Source organism: Protopterus annectens, chromosome 1.part1 (genome assembly GCF_019279795.1).
Source record: "Protopterus annectens isolate FY-2018-M chromosome 1.part1, PAN1.0, whole genome shotgun sequence".
NCBI lineage: Eukaryota > Metazoa > Chordata > Ceratodontiformes > Protopteridae > Protopterus > Protopterus annectens.
In genome coordinates this window covers 1,594,158,209-1,594,172,691 of record NC_056726.1, presented here as the reverse complement: position 1 = coordinate 1,594,172,691, position 14,483 = coordinate 1,594,158,209, and positions in this window count along the sequence as shown.

The following is a 14,483-nucleotide window of genomic DNA, read 5'->3' as shown; positions in this document are numbered from 1 at the left end:
ATAAATGTGGCTAGGCTTGTAAGGGCTGTAGGGCTGTTGGCCTAGTAACCTTCTATGAACCTTTAAACCTATTAACATCACCTGCTGCAATGACATGTCTCAGCAGTGCATATCAGGCCATTGACACTGTATATATTATATATATTTAAAGCCATCCTCAAGTTTGGTGACAGGTTCTTTATATAGGTACCTCCCATTCTGTACAATAAACCGCTACATGACAGCAGGTAGGTTGCTATAGACAGCACAACTTAGGAAAGCAGTGAATCCCTTTTGCCTAAGCATATCATATCAAAAGATGCACAGTATCATAAGTTTTATTTCTTCTTTGTTTTTGCTTTTTGACCTGTTCTAACTCTTAATTATATTTTACTTCTCTAAACAGTGAATACATTCCTTGTCTCATTCAAAAATGGTTAGTGCAAATTTAAATCAAATGGTCTCATAATGACTAGATTCTACATGCTAATGTGTGATAATTCTAAACCCAAACCTAACAGTAACCCTGCAACTTTCCGTAGAAAAAACCTTCTCATAATACTACCACTACACCAGACAGGATTAGACACTGAAACCTACACCAACAAACATGCACAACACTAAAGCTAACACCCTACCTTTACTCTAACTCTAACCTGCCAGCACTGGCAAAAACTCATATCTGTCTGTATTCTGTTTGCATTTTGAACTGTTGGTATTTTGAACTGTAACCATGGCAGAGTGGTGTAGCGAGTGGTGCAGCTCCTAGCATTGTCGACTCCCAGCAAGAGGTTCTGCCATTCATTTCTCGGCTGGGGTGCCTTCTGTGCAGAATCTGCATGTTCTCCCTGCATTTGCGTGGGTTTCCTCTGGGTTCTTCCCACACTCCAAAGACATGCATCTGGAGCGTTTCTCCCTGGACCTCTGCTGAAAATAGGCTCTGTCCTAGTCAACAAATGATAAATGAATAAATAATCATATATATATATATATATATATATATATATATATATATATATATATATATATATATATATATATATATATATATATATATATATATATATATATATATATATATATATATATATATATATGAAAGTCTGTATATATATCTAAATCTATTTATATACACGCGCAAACATACACACACACACACACACACACACACACACACACACACACACACACACACACACACACACACACACATATATATATCTGTACTGTTGTCTGCATGTATGATTTGGCAAAATTTTATGCTGGATGCCCTTCCTGACGCAACCCTTCCCATTTATCCGGGATTTGGACCGACACAAAAGAGAGTACAGGCAGGATGAAGTGGGTGGAGAAGAGTGTCAGGAGTGATTTGTGACAGACGAGCACCAGTAAGAGTGAAAGAGAAGGTCTACAAGAGGGTAGAGAGACCAGCTATGTTATATGGGTTGGAGACAGTGGCACTGACAAAAAGGCAGGAGTCAGAGCTGGACATGGCAGAGTTAAAGATGTTAAGATTTGCACTGGGTGTGACGAGTGTGGACAGGATTAGGAATAAGTATATTAGAGGGTCAGCCCAGTTTGGAAGGTTTGGAGACAAAGTTAGTGAGGAAAGATTACTTTGGTTTGGACATGTGCTGAGGAGGGATGCATAGTATATTGGGAAAAAGATGCTAAGGATGAAGCTGCCAGGTAACAGGAAAAGAGGAAGGCCTAAGATAAGGTTTATGGATGTGGTGAGAGAGTACATGCAAGTGGTTGGTGTGACAGAGCAAGATGCAGAGGACAGGATGAAATGGAAACAGATAGATGATCCACTGTGGCGACCCCTAATAGGAGCAGCCAAAAGAAGACGATATATATATATATATATATATATATATATATATATATATATATATATATATGTAGATAGATACATATATATATATATATATATATATATATATATATATATATATATATATATATATATATATATATATACATAGAGATTGAGAGAGAGTATACAACTGTTTTGGTCACAGGAAGCTTTAGTCACAGACAGTTGGTTAGTGGAGAATTATATTGAATAATGTAAAAGTCAAAGTTGAGGAGGTCAAATACAGCACAATTTGATGCATTTCATTTCATCACTATTGTGCAATCATGGAGATAGTATATTCATGTTCTGGGGATGTACTAGCATTATTTTGTTTTATTTTTGTTTTTGTCACCAGGAGAGTTATCATGGCATATGCATACATATTGTTTGCATTGACAATAATCATTAGTCAGTGTTATTTTGCTTTATATGTTTTTGATTAATGAAATTATATATTTTGTGATTTGTTCCATTTCAATTTTTGATCAGAACTATTATACTCGTTTATCCATGTATCTATGTGTTTATATATGGGTTTATAACATGTCATTGTGTTTTCAAAAACTTGAAATTCATATGGCCGAGATATATATATATATATATATATATATATATATATATATATATATATATATATATATATATATAGCTACATAGCAAATCTGTAGTGTTATACATTCATGACTCTGCATCTGTGTGTGTGTGTGTGTGTGTGTGTGTGTGTGTGTGTGTGTGTGTGTGTGTGTGTCTGTGTGTATGTGTATCTGAGTGTCTTGTGTAGTGGCACTATTAGGGAAAAGTTTTTTGTAAATTAATATGTAAGTTTAGGGTTAGGGGGAGGGGTCAATACCAGTAACAGGATTAGGGTTAGCATGCGTGAGTATACCTCTCAACCTCTTAGTGCAAGAAATCTGGACAAAGCCTGACAAAATGGGGGGACTAAGGCTCAAATATAGGGACAGATTTAAATATTACTCTTATAAACTTAGAAAGTTGCTAAAGTAATAGGGTTTGTGTTCACATGCATTTTCTGAAGGATTTGATGTCTGAAACTTAAATGTATGCCATTATTTATCCTCAGATCATCCCAGTGATTTGTTAGAAAACCATGAACTTTGTGAGGAATTGACCAAAAATATGAGGCAAAACTCTGGGCATTCTGAGAAAATCTGGACAGTTGAAAGGTATGTAGAATAAGTAAGGTGAGACAGGGGGTCTTACTCATGCCTGCTAATCCTAACCCTGTCCCTGCCTTTAAAACATTCATTAAAAAAAGACTTTACCTAACACTATTAGATAAATTTGACCTGAAGTGATTGTTAGAAATAGGGTCAGCAAGCAGAAAGGGAGACTATTTGATTCCTTTTTTAATCATTAAGGTTTTGATGTCATTTTGTTTTGTTTTTTGAAGTATAGGCATCAGTGGTTTTATCTTCAATGCTTTTACACTTTTATATTTTAACCTATAATCATTGGCATACAGATGCACACAAACACACGCTCACAGATATGCTTATATTGACTAAACCAGAGTTTTATTCCGAAAACGGATTATCTATAGGATTTAAAAAAATTCTCCCCTTTGCTTAATGAGTGCTATTTCTACAAATCAGTGATAAGTAAAGAGCACTGCACTTATAGCACTGATTTTCTCCTTTAAAATTTTTTCTGGTTTTACTAATTTTCTGCTTTGCATCATTGTCTCTTTTGACAATCTAGTAACTTCCTGAGTTTTGCTTCTATACCATGCTGCATAATAAATTTAAACAAATTAGCCAGATCTATACCCACTCGCTTCCCCTGCAAGTCCCTTCCCAGCCCTACAGTCATTATAGCAGTTATTTTAAAGCTGGTTTGGAACAAATTATTCCTTACGATACCATGATATCCTTAAAAGTAGCATAGAAAGGGATTTGTGACGTTAGCCATCACATCCCCAAAATGCATTCATCCATCTTAGTTCTATAAATGCATCACTTCTTCTAATCCCTCAAATGCTTTTTAAAGTATCTTAATTGTAAATTTCACATACCTTGAATTTAAATTCTCTTCTGCTATCTGGACTATAATTTAGCATTTTGCTGAGCACTACTAGATTCATATTCAATCTGCAGAACTTGTTCTGCTATGCTATTTTGTCATCAATGTGTTATTTTAGTTCCTTTGTGCTGTGTGCTGTGAATATTCCATGCTTTGTTAATCAGCTGATGTTCATCTTCCACTTCTCCAAGCTTGTAACACTCTTGTACTTTCTGCTGTCAGATTGTTTATTCCATTTTAAGTAAATTAAACATGCCTATGTGTCATGGTCTGCTCATGTAAGCCCATCCCCAGTGCTTAACACTCATCTTAGCAAACAAAAGCTATGAATAAGCAATATATATTCTAAATCAAGGAGTTGCTCAGTGGTATAGTGTGTAACATTGTCACCACACAGCAAGAGGTTCTCTTGTTCGCGTCTAAGATGGCTGCCTGCTGTGTGGAGTCTTCATTTCCTTCCAGTGTTTGCACGGGTTTTCTGACGATACTCCAGTTTCCTTTGAAAGGGAAATTATTAATTCATAATTGTCTTGCACTGTGTGCATGATTCAGAAGGAAGGCCTCGCAATCTACATATGTCCCCTGCTTGCCTAGTAAACTCTGCGAATGGTGACAGTTGTTCATAGGTTTGCTACAGGAGTTTGACACAACTTGTAAAGCAAGGATGAATGTGAGGATGTAGATAAGTAAAAGAGATTACAATAATGTAGAAAGACTAAACACTGACCATAGACATCCAGTTGGGTAATTTGTTTTTCATTCTGTTAAAGCAATTAGGCCCAAATGAATGAGGGGTTATGTGTGAGGCTTGGCTATACAACATAAAGAACTTAAGTAGCTTACTGAGGGCCACGCAGTTATGTAAATAGGAAACTGTGGGATCCAAAGCCAGTTTTCAGCTTTGCAGAGCAGCACCGTAAATTCATGTTACATTATCTATCATTTCTACACAAACGAAACAAAAAATTACAGAAAGAATGCAAATCTAGTCCTCTGTGGTTCTAGCAGAGCAAGGCGATACCCAGGAGAGAAATTTGAGAGATACATTTGTGTATAACAATGAAGGGGTTGTAAAAAACAGGTGGTCCTTGCTTATTAGCACAATGCTTGTATTTAACATCGCTATACAGAAATGGAAAAAAATTAAGTGAGTTATTTAATAGGAAAGGGTTTTTTATGCCATCAGTTGAAGATTTTATATATATGTATGGGTCCTCTGCATTTTTTGAATACTGTTTCTTTGATAAACACAGAGGCTGTGGTTTAATGTTGAAGGTATAGATAAGTGAGCTGTGGAAATGTCAATGGTGTGTAGTCTTGAGACAGGGAAGAAAGACTGGAAGGGTGAGAGTGTTTGTGAATGTGTATGTAAGGTAGGGTTAGGGTTAGGGTCAGGGTTAGGTTAGGGGTAAATATAGTGTTGTTTATGTGTGTGCTTGTGAATGTTTCTGTGTCTGAGAGTGTGTCTTGTATAGTGGAAGTGCTACAGGAAGGTTTTTACGAAGGTAAGGTGTAGGGTTAGGGTTGAGGGATGGGTCAGCCTTAGGGTTGGGTTTAGCATCCATTACTAAGGTTGTACAAGGGGACGGAGCAGCAGTATCATTATGCAGCATGATACACAGGCAATACTCAGGAAGTCAATCGGATATTGAAGTGAAGCAACTATTTTGGCATCAGTCACATGATGCAGTCTGAGCCAATGGAAAATGGATGATCAGTTCAGAGTCCAGCAGACCAAACAGTCCCCTTTAAATAATTTTCTTATACCCAGAAATGACAAGCGGATGGTTAATAAGGAGTAATTGTCTTATTCACTATACATCTAAAAAGCAGCTCAGGAGAATATCTTTTTATTTTCTGTACAGAAATTGGAAAATTGTACATGTGAGATACGTAGCTGTTTGAGTTCTGCATTCCAGAATGGGAAAATTGAGTATCTGGTAAAAATTAAAAATAAAAGAATCAATAAAATGTTAAAAAAATCAAAGAGAAGATGCAACAGCCCAGCAGTTTTCATCCACCTAGAGCTGCCCTGCCCTGATATTATGTATTTCTATACCTAGCTGTGTCTGTGTATGCACGTGTGTGTGTGTGTGTGTGTGTGTGTGTGTGTGTGTGTGTGTGTGTGTGTGTGTGTGTGTGTTTTCGTATGTGTGTGAATTAAGTAGTGTGTATGCCTGTTTGTGTGCCTGTGTGTATAGCTAGACAGATAGAGATAAAGAAATGTGTGTGTTTGTGCTTTTTGTTGAATATTTGTGTGGATAAAGTACAGATTTGAATTTTACTCCGAGTGCTTGAATCACTTTTTGTGATGAGTCAAGTTTCTTTTTCTATTTGCATATAACTTCAGCTCATATGCATGAACATTTTACAGCTCTGTTATATATAAAATGTAATATTTAGTGTCATGCAGATCTTTTATGTTATCTAGGGTGAGCAGAACTGTTGCTACATTGTAATTAAAAGCAGTAAATCAGGAGGGATATTATTTGTTTCTGCCATCTCTTTACGTACACGTCTACATTATGCCATGCTGTTACTTATTGGACCACCAGATGGCACTGTTCTTCAATTATTCAAAGATTTTTCTTCCTGTGCATTTCTCAGTGACTGTAGAAACATCTGCAGTACAATACAAAGTTCCTTGTCCTTACAAGAAGTCATTGTGGCAGTCTGGCAGATCCTTCCTTAAATAATCCTTTCATTCTCATGGTCACACACTACTTTCGTGTTCTATTTTTAATAGGACTTAATGCAAAAAAAAAGGCGCAAGATTATGCTTTAGAAAAGTAAACTAACTTACACACCTGCTAGTTGGCTTGTAAAGGAATCTATCTGCGCCCATTATATGTGGTACTCAGCTGTTCAGAATTTTTGAGAATGTCTCTCATTTTACCTCTTTTTTTTGCCCTGTCCCTTGGATTATTTATTTATTTTATTTTTCTGATAAATCACTGAGGAGTTCAGCCCGTCAGTAATGCCAGACATTAGACATCATCTCCTTATTTTTCAAAAAATGCATATTGATGCGAACCTGGTTGTTAACTTTTTAAATGAATGAGAGTAATATTTAAAAGTTGCCCCTGATTTTGGAACTTCTTTCCATTATTTTTGCTTTGTCCAGAATTCTTGAGCAAAGAAGTTGAGAGGTATGTCAGGAACCCAACATGGACAGCAGTGAAGTACATCCCAGACAGCATTTGTCTGTTTCAGCAGTATAGCTAATTTCTTCTGCTCAAAGTAGAAGGCTGTGGGGATATCTACTGATAGGTTGATGGCTTACTGAGAAGCTGGCCATACGTTCCTTTGAAGAACTTCATTAACTGGAAATAGCATATGTAAGTGTTTAAGTGATATTTATCCTATTTTATTTTTACAGACTTCCAGTAAGATCTATTACCCACAGTGCATCCTATGTCTTATCTATGTTATCACCTCATTAAAACTCAAGGCCATCCTTTAAGGATGTCTACTTACTGAAGGCTACTCCTTCTCTTCTTCTGATCTTCATGTATCATCTTGTCAACCCCACCGCTGATGGTGTTAGAGAAGGCCTCCTGTCCTCTAAGTTGGTTAGATGGTGGGCATAGAACGTGTGACTCCATGCAGTAGCACCTTATAGGAAAAACATGAATTGGTGCTGTAGTCATACTGACAAGAAAGGGATTTGTCATCCTAAAGCCCTCTCCTGCTATGAGTGCACTGTTGCCACATTAGCTTTATAGGTTCATAGGTGTTTACTAGACTAATGACCACAAGGGCCTTTTTAAGCCTAGCCATGCATCCCAAATCACTAACAAGTTCTGATACCCTTGATAAGTGTAAGCATGGGCTTGGGTGGGAATCATTTACAGGTTACCTGTGTCCATTAGAGACATAGGTGCCAAACTGGGGATACATTTCCAGTTTCCCATCCAATTGCCCAAGTTGCACTTGAATTGGGTTAGGGAGGAACTCTGCTTCACATGGATAGGGAGCCTGTTCCAGAGACAGGATAATCTCTGAGATACATACCTGTCTCTCCAGCATGTCCTATTTACATCACAGGCAAGGTTTAAATCTTTAAAATGGGTAATTGTGGGCTGTTTGTTTTGTGGATATGAAGGAGGTCCATCCGAGTTCCGAGTGGGGTCTGACAATGTCCTGTATGTCAGGCATAGATCTCCCCTCAAAAGCCTCTAGAAGACAGAATACAAGGATAGAGCCTTGAGTCAGTCTGCATAAGACATTTACTTAAGCCCTGTATTCTTTTAGGGAGGAACCTCTGTGGACGTTCCAGTTGCTGGATATGGCTGGTTAGGTACATACCAAAGGGGGCATTGTACCCAATGATAGGTCTGATGAATGCCAGATACAGTGGAGCAATGACTTCCTTGGACTAAGATGCCATCCCTTTGTTTATAAGTTGCACACCATAGAAGGACTTCCTCACTGTGACGAGTTTATCACCATTCTCATCTTCATATGTACACCTGCATGCACTTTGAACTTGTTTTGACAGAGCCTACATTTCCAGACACCCCGAGCCCAAAGCCATTAAAAGTACAGTGATCACATACCATACCCACTTCAATGATAATAGAGTAGGGCAGTGCTTTTTCAAGCTTTCTTCCCTTTATCATCTCTCCACACTGCTGAGGTGCATTGCCACCATGCTTTTTGCCATGAGCCAGCTCTTTTGCAATGTTTTCTGCAATGAAACAGAGTACATTAAGAGTCCTGCATGGCATTCATTTTATTTATTTATTTATTTCACATTTGTTTACTGGGAAAGTCCAACTTGGCATGGATCCCATTTTCAGCGGAGGCCCAGGGAGAAAAGCTCCACAAAGATTAGTACAGCAAACACAGTAAATACAAATACACATGTTAATAAAGTACAACACGGAGTCAAAAAGTTAATAGGGTGCAGCTTCAAGGCCAAGAAAGGAACACAAAGTAAATATACTATAAGGAGCTCAGTGTGTTACAATAAACAAGACAGTTGAAAGGACATTTTGTTCAGTCATTTGGTTTCATTCATCAGTGGTTAGTACAGTAAATGCACATTGTTTAACAGTATAGAAAGTTGTTGCAAGCTTTCACAGAAAGTTAAAGTGTGATATGATCTAATGAAGTGAAGCTTCCCAGGGTCAGAACAACTACATAACCATGAACTATGTAAATGGGAGTGGAGGAGTTTTTCTGAAGTTATTTTTGTTTTCAGTGGTCCTAATATCTACGGGGCTGGTATTCCATGCTTTTGCAATAGAAATGGAAAACAAGGAGTCCCCAGAACTATTGTTGCTTTTGCCTGTGTCAGCCAGTGCATTATTGGTGGATCTTAATAGGTGTTTGTTAGAGTAGATATTAAGTAGAAATTGAAGAGCTGGAATTCTATCAGGATAATATAGAATTTTGTAGACTATTGTAAGCTGGTTATCTGTGAGCAGGTTGGGTAATTCTAGCTAGGATAGTTGCCTGATTGCCATGTAGTTATGTGTCCTGATGGGTGAGTCAGAAGCAAACCTAACTATTTCATTATAGCAGGTGTTTACTTTGTTAATGTCTGCTTTGTTTAGGTTGATGACTATGGGGGAGGCATAGAGGAGTGTGGATAGTAGGTGGGTTCTTGTGATGGTGGCTTTACTGTCATTGGTGATGTACTATTCTTCAAATTAGTTATAACAGAGCTTTAGATATTTAACAGGGAGTCAGATGTGTTATCAGTGTAGAGACATTTGAGATTAGATGTGTGAAACATTTGCCATATTGTATCCAAGACTCTTATCTGTTTTCCTTCATATTCACCATAACACCTGCCTAAATATTAAAGCTGCACTTTAATTTGAAAGGAGTTTAGACTCAGTTAATTCGTAGAAGCAGTGACCCTAATCAAAACTAAACTATAATTTCTACACATGATGGAACATTAACACATCATTAACATGAGTACTTTATGTAACTCCTTCATCCTTGTACCTAGTTAGCTATTTTCAAAACTGCTTGCTGTTAGGAAGGTTACAGATGGAGGAAGCTGAGCAGGGAAGACAACAGTTCCCTTTATCCAAAAAAACTATCTAGCACATGATCAGCAACCTCTCAGGTGTCCAGGGTTACCTGAGAGACATAATATTTCCATCTGTACTTTTGTCAGACACAGGACCTTTTCCAGCAGGCTGTGCTACAAACTCCATCCACAGAGGGTGCCAAGAGGCTTTAGCCCCTAGATGCTTAAACAACCTCAGCTGACTCATCTCAACCATCTTCACCATTTAGCTGTAGTGCTTGTTTGACTTGCTGCTCTTTGCCTGACTATTGTTGATCTCTGCATTTGATTTTGAATTTAAGTTATTAAATTAAGGTCTGGTTACTTCTATTTTTTTATCTTTTTCTTATATTGAATTTTGTTTTGTTTTGTTTTAAGTTGTTCATTGTTTTGGAGTTTTAAGAGGTCTTGGCTAAGGTTAATCAGAAAAGTTAGAAAAGAATTCCTTTGCAGACAGTGAATAATATCTAGAAAATTAGTGGGACGAGCTAAGAAATAGCATTCCTCATTTAACTAGAAATATTTAGAAGCATTTGTAGCCACAGTGCTTGTTTGACTTGCTGCTATCTGCCTGACTATTACAGATCTCTGTCTGCATTTGTTGAATTGAAGTTATTTATTTAAGGTTTGGTTACTCCTAGTTTATCTTTTCCCTATATTGCATTGATATCGGTCTGCATTTGAGTTTTCCCACTCTTCCACTCTACTGCTGTTGTACTCTTAGTGGCCTTTGAGTTGCCCCCCCCCCCCCACACACACACTATAAATTTGATTTTGGACACTTCTCCCAGTCCCATTTCATCAGCTCATTCTACAGAATGTTGAGAGATCATATGGGAAGGCCCACTCCCTTACTATCTTAAACTTAAATTATCTTCTGTTTCCAACCTTCCCACAATTATCTTCTGTTTCCAACCTTCCCACTTACTTAAAATGTACATTATTCAGTTGCTTTTACTGTGTCTGTACTTTTCATACTTTATTTAGATTTTTGCTGGACATTCCTAAAGTGTTTAGTTGCATTTAATCTCCCACATTTATTATGGCTTGATAGTAGCCTAATTAGATTGTAACTGTTATTCTAAGCCTCTTAGTTCTGATTTAAGCACTTGGGCTTCAAACTAGTTATCTTACATAAGGAGGGTTTGTGGTCTGCACTCCTGTTGCAAGAGAAATAGCTTGCATCCTTCTGAGTTGGGAGCTGCTGGTTGAAGGGTTATTGTGTATGTTATTTTAAAAGTGGCTTAGTTGTGGTGCTTGGGTTTCATGCCAGTTATTTTACATTAAGAAGGCTTGTGGTCTACACTCTTGTGGGAGGAGAAGGTAGAATCCACCCTTCTGAGCTGGGAATTGCTGGTGAAGGCTTATTGTGCCTGAGAAGGTAAAATCCACCCTTCTGAGCTGGGAATTGCTGGTGAAGGCTTATTGTGCCTGTTATTCAAAGTGCCTTTGTTCTGATTTAAGCACTTGGCCTCTATACCAGTTATATTTCATTAAGAAGGTTTGTGGTCTACATTCTTGTAGGAGGAGATGGTAGCCTTCACCCTTCTGAGCTGGAATAGCTGGTGAAGGCTTATTGTGCCTGTGACTTTAAGTGCCTTTGTTCTGGTCTGGTCTGCACTCTTGTGGCATTACTGTCTAGACAGATTTATTTGAACTACTGGAGCATCTAGTTTGCTCATTGCTATGTGTTCTCTTCAAGTTGCTTGTCTTATTGACTTGCTCAATATCTAAGTTTTCCTTACTCCTCACTAGTAGATCAGCAGCCATGGGCATGCACTTCCCTACTCTCTATGTGTCCAGTTGGGTTGAGATGGGTATTTTGAGGCATTGCAGCAACTGCCTCATGTACACTGACAACCCACTTATTTTTAAAAAAACAGATAGTGTATGCAAGAGGTGTAAATACACTTTAAAGATGGAGGTAAAACTCTCTCATACATACAAAATTTATCCTATAGAGGTTGTCAGTGACACCTGCACCAGACCTACTGCACAGGGTAAAAACCCTACCCATAAAAGTACGTATGCTTAGGCATTTACATGTAACCTTCTTAAAACACTAAGACCTCCTGGACCATACAATCAAAGAAAGGGTCTTCATCTATCACAGAAACACTGCATTAAAAGACCACCCACAGCTACACATAGGAAAATTGTATCCAATACCTACACTGCTAAGCCCTTAAGGCAAACCAACACACAGACAAATTTCCTCGTGTTCATTGTTGATTCTATAGTGAGGCACACTGATGTCCCCCTCACAAGACTGAGTAAGGAAATAGTCAGTTAGTTGCCTTTCTGGGCCTAGGCTCTATCCATTTGGTGGCTATGTCCGTAGGCTCCATCAAGTCACACAGACACTCAGGCCATTCAATCACAGGTAGTAAGGGTTTCATGAGACTCTGTTAAAGTCCATGTGTGTGTTAGTGACCTGAGATGTACCTTCCTTGACTATTTGGACTGAGACATGATTGAGCTCAGTGATTATGTGTCTCAGGCAGGTGTAAGCCTAGCACCAAGTAGCATACTACCTTCACCAAGGATAATGCCAAATTACTAACAGAAAATGATTGATTTTAACAATTGGCTTAGCTTCTGGTGTCAACGGCCTGGAAAGACATGGTTGGCAGACCATGCTGCTTTGCCAGGGATGATCTGCACCTATCCCCTCTAGGCTTCAAATATTGGCAAAGACCTTTTCCACCCCCATACTGCCTTTTTTCGGCAATGCTAAACTGATAAACCTGCCCACTTAACTGAAGCTCTGAAGGAGTATCTGAAGGTGGTACTGCACTCCCTGCAAGCTGTCCTGTCCCTGGAGAGTGCAGACAGCTGTGTAATTACAGACACGTGGGTTAAAGTCACTGAGAGTACTCCAGCAATGCAAGGTTATAATGCCTTTTACACCTTTAGACCAGCTACTGCACATGTGGGAAGTAAAGGTGGAGGAATGTCAGTCTATATTAAGACCAATTTCACATCCAGATTAGTAAGACCCACTGGAGCTCATACATGTGCAACTCACCATAAACAAGGGGTTGTACCATGCCCTTGCAACATATAGGTCCCCCTCCATGTCTCAGGAAACCCATACTGCCTATCTCAATGTACTAGAGTCCCTCACTGGTCAACCAAATACGATTTTCATGGAGGATCTCAACTACCCGTCTATAGACTGGGAATCCTGCATCACTTCTAATGCACAAGCCCAGTGATACCTAAACTTTGTTAATACAGACATCCTGGAAAGCTGGTCCATTCTCCTACCAGTGGTACAAACATCTTTTATGTTGTACTCACAAACATGGGGGCCCAATGTTCCTCACCCATTGTAATATCTTCACTTGTCAGATCTGACCATGAGGCAGAATTACTTGAAATAAAAATTAAATCTGGGGATCCAACAAAATTAAAAACCTTTAGGGACTATTCCATGCCTTTAGGGACTATTCAATGGCTAACCTCTCTCTAAAAAGCAATACTGTGGCTAAATTCCAAGCACACTCAAACACAGTAAACACCATAGAATACACTGAGCTATTTACAGAATCTGTGTATAGCCATATTGATAGCTGTATAGAACAAGCTGTGCCCAATCGTATTAAGAAGAAGACAAACTCAAAAGGCAAGCCACCCTGGTGGAATCACAATATCAATCAGTTATGCAAAACAAATCTTGTCCAAACGTAGGAGGAACAAAGCCATACATACTAGAAGCCTTCTGACCAATCTAAACAGGAACTAAGAGGGGTAATTAATACTTCTGCTAAATTTGAATAAAACATATCTTATCAGGCAAAGCACAATTGTTAAGCTTTCTACAGCTATGTCCATAACCTCAGATGAAATGCACAACAATGCTCAGAACTTTATGTAAATGGCACTATCCAATCTGAACCAAAGGCCTTTGCCAACCTTTCGGTTGACAGGATCAGCTCAAATTCCCCCGCCCCCTATGAAAATCAAAAGGAAATACCACATAACACAATCCCCCACCATGACTATGGAACAGTTCATCAATGCACTTTCCAAGGCCAAAAACACTCCATTGATGGGCACCAATAACATCCCATGAAACATGACCTCTTTGGTCCACTTGAATCACTTTTCATCTGGAGCCTTCATTCAAGTTTTGTGCCCAAAGAATGGAAGATGGCTACAGTCATTCCCCTACACAAAGGAGGTCCAACAACTGATCCGTGTAACTACAGGCTCATAAATCTTACCAGTCTCATATGTAAGACCATTGAAAGAATCATCATGGTCATGATAAATGAGGACATAGCTAACCTGTAAATGCTGGAGGCATCATAATTTGGCTTTGTTAAAGGAAGGTCATGCCTATTAAATCTGGTGGAATTTTTTGAGAGGGTCACCAAAGCATTGGATGAAGGTAGGACTGTGAACACAGCTTACCTCCACCTGGCCAAGGCTTTTGATACAGTACCCCACACAGGCATTTTAGACAAGTTCACTAATTTAGGTTTAAACCCTTTTATCACCCTCTGGATATCCAAATGTATCACTGATAGGACTCAGGAGGTCAAAATAGGTGAGGCCACCTCCACCAAG